Source organism: Diabrotica virgifera, chromosome 2, assembly GCF_917563875.1.
Source record: "Diabrotica virgifera virgifera chromosome 2, PGI_DIABVI_V3a".
Taxonomy (NCBI): domain Eukaryota; kingdom Metazoa; phylum Arthropoda; class Insecta; order Coleoptera; family Chrysomelidae; genus Diabrotica; species Diabrotica virgifera.
Window position 1 is genome coordinate 139,641,226 of NC_065444.1, and position 12,535 is coordinate 139,653,760.

Consider the following 12,535-nt stretch of genomic DNA (forward strand, 5'->3'; position numbering starts at 1 on the left):
TGATATAGTGCGGGAACATAAGAGATAATACATCAGATTTGCAGTAGACGAAATGGCACGTGAGCATGACATCACCGTATTAAGAACTCCACCATATCATTGTGAATTGAATCCCATCGAGCTGATATGGGCAAAAATAAAAATGAGGTAGCGCAAAAGAATACAACCTATAAATTAAAAGATGTCAAATTATTATTAGACCAAGCCATACAAAATATAACCGCTTCCAACTGGCAGTCATGCATTACACATACACAGAAAGAAGAAGATAAAATGTGGGACGTAGACACGCGTGTTGATGTTCTTATCGAGCCCATTATCATTACTCCAGGAGAAGACAGTAGTGATAGTGAATTAACAATAGGAAGTGATTCAGAATAAAAATATTTATTTAAAATAATAACTAATAGGTACAGTTCTAGTGATTTTTTGTTGCTACATTCAGAGACTACCTGTGAGATCCTTCGTCCTACCTGGTTATAATTTTCTAAGTAGGTATGTACCTAATAACTTTATTATTATTATGGCAAGTTTGTTTTTACGTACAATTGCAGTTTACATTAGGTTGATGGCTATTGTTATTTTCTGTAAAGCAGTTGATATTTATGTTTGAATATGGATTTTATTTTAAAAAAATAAATAATGTACATTTTACCTGCTAGAAGTCGATAACAAAGTGACTAAAGTTATTTTGAAACTATTACCTATTTACAAATTCATTCACATTTACTTAAAACTCTCTTATTAAATTTACTTAAAAAGTTCAAAAGGGAAAAACAAGGTTGTTTCGGAAATTCTATTATTTCCATTTTAATCGTATTTAATTGGAAATTCCCAGCTATTATATTTGTGTCCTTGGAAATTGATCAATTTGAATGCTATGTCGTGTTTAGTTTAAAACGCATATTATGACTAACGAGGGTTTTTCAAAAGATTAATCTGGTCATTCATCTACAGTTTGATGTCTTAATTGTGGAAAATTTTAAAAAAGCAGTGGAAGATATTCTATTGGGGAAATGCGAGGCGATACAATAGTTATTAGATATTCTTACTTTTATTACTAAAAGTTTCGTTTATATTTTTAAGTTATTTTCTTTCTTGTTTGTTATGAATTTAAGATATTTATAAATGATAGGTTTTGTTTATTACAAATTATTACGAACCAGAAGTATATTTGTAAAATTTCATTATTATAGGGGAAGAAAGTTTTGGATTTAAAATCTAATATAATTTAGCAGTTGAGATGTTGTAAAATAAAAATGTACATATTTCTTAAACTCAAAAAAAAATAATATAAATGAATGAAAATATTATGTGTACATCTGGTTTACACAATTAATTGTTAAGACTTAATATTTTGAATATAATATTTATACATAACATAATTTATATACTATATATTTATACATAACAATATTTTATGTGTAAGTTCCCTATTATTTCCCTTATTTTAAAAATATACACGCCACCATTGAACTACACGCGTCTCTCATTTCAGACCCCTCGAGGGTCTATCATTTCTAAGCGATACCCTGACAATCCTATTGAATTCCGACTATATCTACACGGATGCCTCCAAATCAGAAGACGGTACAGGATGTGCCTTTTACATCCCCATGGAGAAGGTAGAAAAAATGTTCAAATTAAAAGCAAATATTTCCATATTTAGTGCGGAAGCATATATCAAGCCCTAGTTTTTGTTTCTAACAGGGAATCCTCCGTTATTATTGTTTCAGATTTCATGTCAGTTATATCAATTAGTCAGTATAATATCAATTAAAAAATTGGTGAATCACTTTAAAGAAAATAAAAAATGTGCACAACGTCCCTAAAGAAATTTCTGAGTTCAAAAATTTATTTCGTCGAAGCGATAAAGGTCGCTAATTTAATATTTTTCCTTATCCAAAAAGTGCACAAAGTCCCTTAAGAAGTTTCCACTTCAAAAATTGATTTCATCGAAACGACGACGATCGCTAATTTAATACTTTTTTCCATCGAAAAAGTGCACAAAGTCCCTAAAGAAGTTTCACTTCAAATATTTATTTCGTCGAAGCGATGACGGTCCCTAATTCAATACTTTTCCCCCATCCAAAAAGTGCACAACGTCCCTCAAGATTACAAATTTATTTCAACGAAGCGATGACGGTCGCGATGACGGTCGATAATTTAATACTTTTTTCCATTCAAAAAGAGCACAACGTCCCTAAAGTTTTCACTTCAAATGTGTATTTGGTCGAAGCGATGACGGTCGCTTATTTATTACTTTCTCCCCATCCAAATTTAATAATTTTTCCCCATCCAAAAAGTGCACAACGTCACTAAAGTAGTTTTCACTTCAAACATTTATTTCGCCGAAGCGATGACGGTCGCTAATTCAATACTTCTTCCCCATCTAAAAAGTGCACAACGTCCCCAAAAGAAGTTTTCACTTTAAAAATTTATTTTGCCGAAGCGATGACGGTCGCGATGACGTTCGCTAATTCAATACTTTTTCCCTATCTAACAAGTGCACAACGTCCCTAAAGAAATTTTCACTTCAAAAATTTATTTCGTCGAAACGATGACGGTCGCTAATTTAATACTTTTTCCCCATCCAAAAAGTGCACAACGACCCTCAAGAAGTTTTCACTTCAAAAATTTATTTCTTCGAGGCAATGACGGTCGCAATGACGGTCGATAATTTAATACTTTTTCCCATCCAAATAGTGCACAACGTCCCTAAAGAAGTTTTAACTTCAATACATATACTCTTGTAGAATTGTTTTTTTTTGTAAAGAAATTCAGAAAAATTTAAATTTATATCAACGACCATGTAATCATAGTTTTTCATCACCCTGTATATGACCAAAATTGTTTAGAATTTAATTTTGCTATTAAGCAAGTGTTTCGGGAAAAAGTGAAACGACTAAACGACGAAAACAAAGACGGCTTTAAGATCCTTTCCGGGAAGGTTTTTAATGTGGTATACAAATTGTATGAGGTTTAGATATTAAAGTAGAAAGTAGGAAATAACTAATTATGATATCTCTTGAAATATGACAAATGGGTATGAATGGTTTTGAGAGAGGCGTGTTTTTGATAGAGTGGGAAAGATGAGGTAGAAGGGAGAAGAAATTAGGAGTCAGAATTTGGCGAGAGACGAGAGGTCACTTTGTAATTAACATCGGTGGAAGGCAGTCCAGTTTTTTGTTTTAATAAGTTTAGTAATCAGTGTAGAGTGTGTGTAATCGGCCTTTGCGAGCAGAATCAAGTTGAAACAAAATTGTCGACCGGTTGAAGAGTCAATTTTCCTGGTCCGAGGGAGCTTCCTTTGTTTTGTCTAGAACGAGTAGCTGATTAATATCTTTTTGCACAAAATATCGAATAAGGAAAACTGAGTAACAGAATTCGAGCAAATCCTGCATGATTTTTGGAAGCAGTCGTGACGAGAGGGACTTTTTCGAAACATCCAGAGAGTACGTGTTTGGAAGAATCAAGGACGGCGCAATCCAGAGAACGAGGCAGTGAAGAAACAAAAGGTCAGTCAAATTATTTGTCGGAATGGAGAAAACTTGTTTATATCAAACCCATATTTGTTTATTTGTTTATTGAACTTTTCTTTTACGCAGTTAGTCATTTAAAATTTAAGAAATCAAGTCAAAAGAAGAAAAGTAGAATTTATTAAATTTAGTATGAGTAAATAATAAATTAATTAAATAATTTTTTTTGCCAAAACAAGGAGATATTAGAGTTATGAGTTTAATTGATTAAGTAAGAGATTGTTGCAACAAAGTTTAAATTTAATATTTTTAGAATCACATGTACACGGCTTATTTGATAAAAACAAGAGATTACATTTATATGATATTGAGTGTTTTCAATTTCCCTGTTTCCACCCTGGAAGAAGTAAGCAATCAGAAATATTAGAAGCCACAGATCACAGGTATTGTATACAATACAAAATTAGCCCTGAGAATAAAATTGATTGGAAAAATTAATTTGAATTTAGGTTTTGTTTTACATAGGCAGTAAATAAAATAATTGAATAATTAACTAAAGTAAGAATTTGCTAATCAATCTAATTAAATAGATATAATAGAGCATAACAAAATGGCGTCCCAACTGATGGTGCATTAGAGTATTTCTGGTTGCAACTTTGAAAGGAAAGGACAGAGGAAAGCAGGTGGTGGAAAATCTATTTATTGAGTGGTCAAAATTGATATATTTGAATTTCGACATATAAATTTCCTTTAGGTACAATTTCTGATATTTTATTTTATTTATTTAATATTTGCATTTGATGATTTTTGAAATATTCATATTACATTGGGTAAGAGAAAATTTTCGTGTCTGAAACAGATAGGGTGTTTTAAAGTTTCCTATTTGGCGGGGATAATATTCCTTGAAAAGAAATGCCAGAGACAAGAAACAAAAGCAAAGAAAACAAAAAAACAAGAAAAAATTCACAAAAAGAAGAACATTTGGAACAAGGAGAACATTCAGATCAAGAAGACATTTTAGACACAAAATCATGGAAACAGGAAAAAAGGAATTGTCAGATTTAGAAAAATTATTACAACTGATGCAAATACAATCACAAAAAATGGATGAAGCAAAAAAGACAATGGATAAAATGGATAAAAATCAGGAAGAAACATCAAAGAAAATGGATAAAATGGATAAAAATCTGGAAGAAACACAACAGAAAATGGATAAAAATCATAAAGAAACAAAACAAGCAATAGAAGAGAACAATAAGAAAATAGAGGAACGCATAGAAAAGTATGAAAAGGAAATAAAAAGATGTTTGACAACAATGAAAAACGAGATATAACAACAAGAAATGAAAATTAAAGATCACATGCAAGAACAAGAAATGAGAATGAAAGATCACATGAAAGAACAAGAAATGAAAATTCAAAATAAAATGGAGGAGTTAACGAATTGCCAAAAAAAGGAACTAGAAAATATGGAAAATAAGTTGGAAAACGCTATTCAAGCAGACATAGAAGAAGTAGAAAGAAAAATCAAAGAAAACGAACAAAAAATTGCGGAAATCAATACTCAACAAAATGTCGGAGAAAGGAGAGAAATGGTTATACATAGCACAGATGACGTGCAAATACGATTTGGCGGGGATGTAAGAAGATTACACCCAGTGCCTTTCATAAATAGCCTGAAAAAGAAAGTACAACACATTAGAAATTTTGAAACAGCCAAAGAAACGATCAGAAACCATCTTAAGTATGAGGCAGGTCTATGGTTTGACAGTAAGGAGGAAGAATTTGACAGTTAGCAACAGTTTGAACAAAATTTTTTAAACTATTTCTGGGGAAAAGTCCAACAAATGGAAATCAACAAAGAATTACAAAATGGGAAATATAATGATCGGATGGGTATCTCAGAAAAAACATACGCATTACAAATATACAATAATGCAAAACATTTACAATACAATTATTATCAATATAAGACATTTCTTTACAAGACAAATATCTTTACAAGACATTTCGAAGAAACTCTAGAAGATCATATCACGTTGCAAAATTACAAAGACATAGATAGTTTATGCCAATTCCTACAAATAAGAGAATCACGTCTAAGAGAAAGAAAATCAAGAAGATCGCAAGAAGATTACAGACCACGAGAAACACAGGATTACAGGGATAGAAGACAAAACAATAGGAGGGACTATACAAGACGAGATTTTAATCCCAGGAGGGAAAACGAAAGTAGAGACAACGGAAGTAGATAGACAACCTGCGTTCTGGCACATCCCCTAAATCGCAACCCTTAAATATTAATAAATGCCAAACGGCTTAACGTAGGATGACGTGTGACGTATCGTTGGAAAGGGGATGAAAAGGGGGGTTGAACGCAGTATGTGGCGTGCGCATCGGAATATGCCAAAAGGGCATTACGTCATATCTTCTTTTCTATTGGTCCGATTTTGACGTAAGAGGGCTCGTCGGAACGGGGAGGGGGGTAACGAATAAGTTGAGACAAAAAAACAAAGATGGCGCCAGTGCCAAAAGGGCATTACGTCATATCTTCTTTTCTATTGGTCCGATTTTGACGTAAGAGGGTGTAGCAGTTATGCTACGGACCATTTAAAATTAATTACGATTTTCGATTCACTCAATTATATTTCATTAAAAATACCCCTCTAGAAAATTCTTTGGAGACGCCTATTTAATCGCCTAGGTGCCTATTTTCGCAGCGAAGCAAGAGGAAAGCACCGCGCATGTTTCTATCGGATCGATACGAATCGATTTCCGATAACATTGAAGAGCAGTTGGTCAGGAAACGGCTCGAAGGGCGGATGGCGCGCCGCTAGTAAGGTTATTCCCACTTTTAAGTGACGGGATTGAAACAAATTTTCGATGGAAATCAAATAATTAGAAGGAAATCAAGCGTCAGCTAATCCCATCTACAAAACTAGATAACCAAAGTTAAACATCTCTTTGGACTTCTTCACATAACAGAAGTGGATATTCCGGCGTGCCTGCCTTGTTTCAGTAAGTACATAATACATTTATCTCTCATTCCTTCCTTGTGAAATCCAATGCATCATTGTAGTTAGATCTTTCGGTAGATTAATTTACCACATAAGTTTATATATAATTCATAGTATAATAATGATATTCATTCTCATTTGCAAAGGAACATTCAATCAAGGCCATAGTTTTTTTTAGTCCAAACCTAAATTTGAATATCTTTTATACCTGATCGTTAGGCTTTTTACTTAAGGTTTTTTTTATCTGTGATTTATAAAAAGTTTTAACGAGTATCTATACAGCCTTCTGTCACGTCCATCTAATGCGCACGTCCCTGTCATGTCTGAATTGAAGTAAACTTCAGAAATTTTGACATGACATATGAATACCTAACCTACCTAATATTTGATGTTTTTGTTTGGGCCTGTTCAATATGTACTGCTACTGTTCTTGAAATACATCATAACTAATTAAATAAACTTTATTTTAGATCCCGTAACTTAGTTATTTAGTCACACAACGTGACTCTATCACGTTGATTATGTACTACCTAGTTAGATTGCTAGCCACTCTGTGATGGTTTATCCCTAGAGTGGGCTGTTTTTGTTGGATAATACACCATACCGGATTTTATTACAACCAGCATCTTCACCCAGGACCTTGCAGTAGGACTTACTCACCACAGCAGCCAACCAGCGTTAGCGTGCCAAAAGAATTCATCTCTATGGACTTGCAACCCTACTTTTAACCGGCTGTTGTGTAAAAGCTAAGTTTATTTACTTTTTCTGTATTTACTTTTGGGTAAGATATATTTGCTACATTGTAAACTTATCGTATGCATACGATTAGGAAGAGTACATATATTTTCGTGATAGATAGGGTTTTAGGTTGTTGTTTTTTTTTTCTTTTTGATTCAGTATAAGTAGGAGTTAGTTAAAATAAATAAAATCAGGTCTTGTTTAATAATCATAAATAATTGTATCTTAAAATTTAATAGGGAATCGGGTTGTAAAATTTTGTCGCGGATTTTAAATAGGGAATACGTCTCGTAGGTTTTTTTTGTAAAATATATAAAGAGTCACTGACCAACTCATTTATATAGACCTTTTTGCTATTCCAACGGACTTTTGATTTGGATTTTGATTTTAATACTTTTGCTTGGCCAGTGATAGTGGATAATTGCTTGTTGAGTGGCCTTTGCGGTCCTATTTTATCTTTTCCCCATCCTCTATCACTGTTATTACGTTGCGTTATATGTAAAGTGTTAACATTTAATATTTATTATTAATATATTTGTATGTATTAAGGTTGGTGTTTTATTTCAGTCTGTATTACCAGTATATGACATAGCAAGACAAGCTCAGTATTTAGTATTTTGTATTTCAGGTAGTGGTAACCAGTGTCATAGAGTTCATGTTGTTCGTTACTTCAAAATCTCGAACCTGTCCAACTTCTTGGTTCTGAGAGCCGAGTTGTTCGTTCGAGTTGGCGCCCTTTTTTCTTCTTCTTTCTTTGTTGTAACTCGATATTATTTTATCTCTAGCATTCTTATCTATTTTCCTTCCATTTTTGTATTAATAGTCTCATTTTCTTCCTAGTTACTATCATTTCATTACCAAATTTTCTTCTTATATCTCTAAAGCCAATATTCGGTGTATGGAAGCTAGCCCGAATACTCATACTTGAGATTTAGTGTCTCTCTGCCCTTTTGATTTTTTTTCCTTCTGAGCTAAGCCCCTCTTCTTTAGTCTTAAATCTCTTATCATTTATTTTACCCATCTTTAGTCAGTTCTTCTCTTCAAAAATCTCTATACCCAGAGTATAGAGGGTTCAAGGGCTCGTCGGAACGTGGAGGGGGTAACGAATAAGTTGAGACAAAAAACAAAGATGGCGGCAGTGCCAAAACGGCATTACAGCATATCTTTGTTGCTATTGGTCCGATTGTGACGTATGGAGTGTCAAATGAAAGCGGCGGTGACACAGAAGCCAACTGTCAATTCTTCTTCTTCTTTTCGTTTGTCAATTATTCTTCATTGTGTTGAGCTATTGTCACTTCTTCTTCTTTTCGTTTGTCAATTCTTCTTCTTTTCCGTATAGTGCCTAACAGAACGTGACATTCGACATCTTTGTTGTCATTGGTCCGATTTTGACGTATGGGGTGTCAAATGAAAGCGGTAACGACACAGAAGCCAACTGTCAATTCTTCTTCTGTCAACGTTCAATATTAACTGTCAATTCTTCTTCTTTTCCGTATAGTGCCTAACAGAACGTGACATTTGACGTATGACGTGACATTTATATGACATTGTTCAGTTTTCCGTCCGACATTTGACGCAGAACGTGACATTTGACGTAGGACGTGAATGACGTGAAATTCGACGCAGAACGTGACATTTGACGTAGATATGTGACATTGTTCAGTTTTCCGTCCGACATTTGACGCAGAACGTGGCATTTATGAGACATTGTGACACTGAACATGTTCAGTATTGATATGAATCCCACCGAGTACATACATAGGGTTATGGAATTTCAAACTAAACTTAATCAGTTAAATAAAGATATTAAATCATATGAGGATATAAAACAAATTAAAAGACATTTCGATAGTCTGCATATTGAGGACAAAACGTGGAAGCCTGAAGAGTTGAATTTACAGCAGCAGCAGCAAGGTCTTTACGCTTTTAGAAAACTACCACAAGCTACATATCCATTGAGACGTATTCAGCCTACACCATGGGTGCCAGCAACAACACCAGCGAGTATGTGAAAAGTGAAATAGACAATGTCTTTGCAATGTCTTGTGTAATATTAGCATCTATATTTATCTTAATTATAAAAATTATGTTTGAAATTGTAAAGAGAAAATTTGAATCTTCATGTAATATAAGACTTGATCAGTAAATAAGGTGTTTAAATAAAAAAGCAAAAATCTCTCTCTAAAAATATTTATTTATACATAGAAAAATTACAATGGTAATATTGTATAAGAAAACCAGTGACGTAGACGATCCACATTTCTTTCTGTACACGAAAATAGTCCAACGGCGTGACAGGGGTTTGTAGCAGGACCAACGTTTCCAGTAGCAAGAGGCGTGCCATCAAACTTGCAAACATCAATAATAAGGGGAAAAACTCCAAAAATGTGACATTTCTTGCTTAAAAATTCTGCTTTTTGTTCTCCTCGAACGTATATGTAATCGGCTGCATACAACAACTTGGTTTCTAGTATTTCATTTATTTTGGACAATTCTACTGCTCCATCAGAATATCGAATGCCAAGCAGTTTTTTCTCCACGTATGATGCTGTCTTCTTATCATCATTACTTAGCGCATCGAATGGTTTCGGAGGTAAAAAGATATAATGACTTCGTTTAAAACCTATTTCGATGGTAAGTTCTTTGGGAACAAACCACCCGTCCACAGCGAATCCCTGAATATCTACGAATGCTACTCTCATGATGACTGCTCTTGTACTACTGACACTTTATGCGTCTAATTTAGACTTTTTACAATTTCGGTAAGTGGGTAGTACTCCATTACGCAGTCGTGAATTATAATGCAGTAGGCCTTGGTATTTTCGGGAAAACCATTATGTGCTTCAATATCGAGTTTTACGTCAACAGTGGATGCTTTCATGCTTTCTTCTTGTTTTGAACAGTCGATGACGAACAATGCACGATTCTTAAAAGCTGAGAAATCGAGTAGAGGTCGCTTTTGTTGGGAATGTACGTAGCTGGGATAAAATTCGGTATAGTTGAAATAGGCCTCGTTGTAGTCAGTTTTGCTGAAATCCAACTGCATTCTCTCGTTTGGCCAATATTCTCCATTTAAGGATAATCTAATACTTTGGATGCTAACATTGTCAAATAAGGTAGGATCAGCTGTAATCGTGTTACGTTTGCCTGTTTGAAAGAAAACAATGACATAACGTGGTCTTTCAACTGATGTGCTAGTTTTAACGGCCCAAACTTCACGCCTAGCCCCTTTGGTAATGGTAGGCAATTCGTGCAATTCCCACTTTCTAAATGGAATAACTATAGGTTGATCTTGTTGAATGGACTTCATTAGTTCTAGTTTAATTTCGTCATTTGGAAATATGTGCTTCACTCTGAGTTCAATGTTGGTGATGTTAATCTTTGCTTTTGTAGTTTCATCAGTAATAATTAAACAATCGTTGTCGTTTCGAGCTCGAACTAGTCTTATTGTTTGACGACCACACGTAATCATTGGATAATCGTTGAAAATGTTAAAAATATGCTTAAGAGGTATCTGTATGTTGAATGAATTATCTGCATCGTGTAGAATGGGATCATTAGGGTAATTCCAACCCGCCATAACCATATAATGGGAATCTTCTTGATTGTAACACGTCATGGCACGTACAGCACTTACGATACCAGGATCCCGCACTGTTTCCATCTCCCGTGCGCTTTCGCTGTACGTACACGAATCGAAAAGAAAAGCACCCACATTGTTGGCTAGTTTGACTACGCCAGATCCTTCTTTATCGACGAGTGATCCTTTAATGCACAACAAGGTTTCGCTCATTGCAAAAAACGAGTCAACTTGATTAATGCTAAATTCTACAATATCATTACAGTTGAATGATTTGATGAATGGTGCATAAGTTCGGTATTCGGCCTTTCGAATCGACTCATCAAACATTGGCTTACGATAAATATCAAATATTGGAGGCATTACGATGTTGTCTGAACATTCTTGTTTTTCATACATTGTTGTAATTTTTTAGTTTAAAACCAAGTGATTGTAAAAACAATTTTTTTGCGAACGTAAGAGGTTTCCGCTTCGACACAACTAATGGTGTTCTTTTAATATGATGTTGTCGCTTGGACGGCTGCACAACTAATGGTGTCCTTTGAGCAGTAGATGACCTTATTACTAGTCCCATTTCCCTCTTGATCTAAGTTCCAGCACCAATGTGCTCTCTTCTCCTCTAAAGTTTACAGGTCGTCCTTCTTGATCGAGAGCCAAGACAGTGATATTGGTAAGTTCACGCTGCGACACAACGGGTAAATACAACAAATTGTGAGGAGTTTCGTCAATTGCGTACCCAGGATTTGATTGTATGACAAATTCGTAGATCGTATGAGCAGGTCTGTTACCGTCGAAGGCTCCAGTACTAATGTTACATTCAAAGCGTATGCTAGATACTTTAATAATCCTAACAGGTAGATTCGAAGTATGTATCCGTCCAGGATTGAGTATTGCCGGAGAAAATCCCAATACTGTACCAAGGCTATCAGGTTGCTTAAACGAAATCCTATATTTGCTAAATATTTGACACTGCAACGAGTTGTGGTTAGGTTTTAGACTAAATATCGATTCTGGTTTAAGCTCATTGTCAGCACCCAGTTTCTTTTGTATGTATTCTTCAATATCGGCAATTTCATAACATCCATCGGGAAAAGCAAAGTTTTGCCATTTGTTTTTGTCATTGCAGTAATAAAACTTGTTATTTTCAATGTTTGGTATACTGTTGTAGGAATGGAAGGCACGAAGAGCTATTTCGTAATCTTTTTTCGGATCCAACACGAATGGTGTGGGTGGTTGAAATGAAAATGTATAAGTGGTACTAACTACTCTCAACAACTGCGACATGATGAATGATTCAAGTCGATAGATTAATAGATTTATATATATAGGTGAATAAACACCATTTTTTTTCACATATTTTTTATTTGTTCTAAAGCAAGTTTACATAAATGACAAGATGCTTGAGAATCGGGTGGTCCATCCCAGTGAGTCCTCCAATCTGGTCTGTTGTAATGTACGAAGCACGGAAGTAGTATCTGCAAGTTAAATTCTCCTCGATATTCCCCAGGCAATTTATGCCATACACTTAACAATTCTGAAGGTCTAACAGTCCGTATAATATACTCTAGCGGTATGTGTTTTAGTTCTTCTTCACTATATTCTGTAAAACATTTTTCGCGAAACATATGGGACATAAGCAATCTACTACTGTTCATTATATAAAAACTTTAAGCATAAATGCCCACAAACGATTTGATTGTAAGTTTGATACTGGTGATTAT

General features: G+C 34.4%; 2 protein-coding genes and 1 long non-coding RNA gene across 4 annotated transcripts in view; 1 reads left to right on the forward strand and 2 right to left on the reverse strand.

Moving 5' to 3' along the window:
* Positions 1-12,535, reverse strand: part of LOC114344837 (phosphatidylinositol 4,5-bisphosphate 3-kinase catalytic subunit beta isoform) — a 998,515-nt gene that overhangs the window by 329,374 nt on the left and 656,606 nt on the right. The window lies entirely within an intron of this gene.
* Positions 1-12,535, reverse strand: part of LOC126880240 (uncharacterized) — a 183,131-nt gene that overhangs the window by 64,811 nt on the left and 105,785 nt on the right. The gene's annotated exons all lie outside the window — the stretch shown is intronic.
* On the forward strand, positions 6,125-7,782 carry LOC126880242 (uncharacterized). The gene is made up of 2 exons (XR_007696514.1): positions 6,125-6,497; positions 6,967-7,782. It is a non-coding gene; the product is annotated as an uncharacterized LOC126880242 (long non-coding RNA).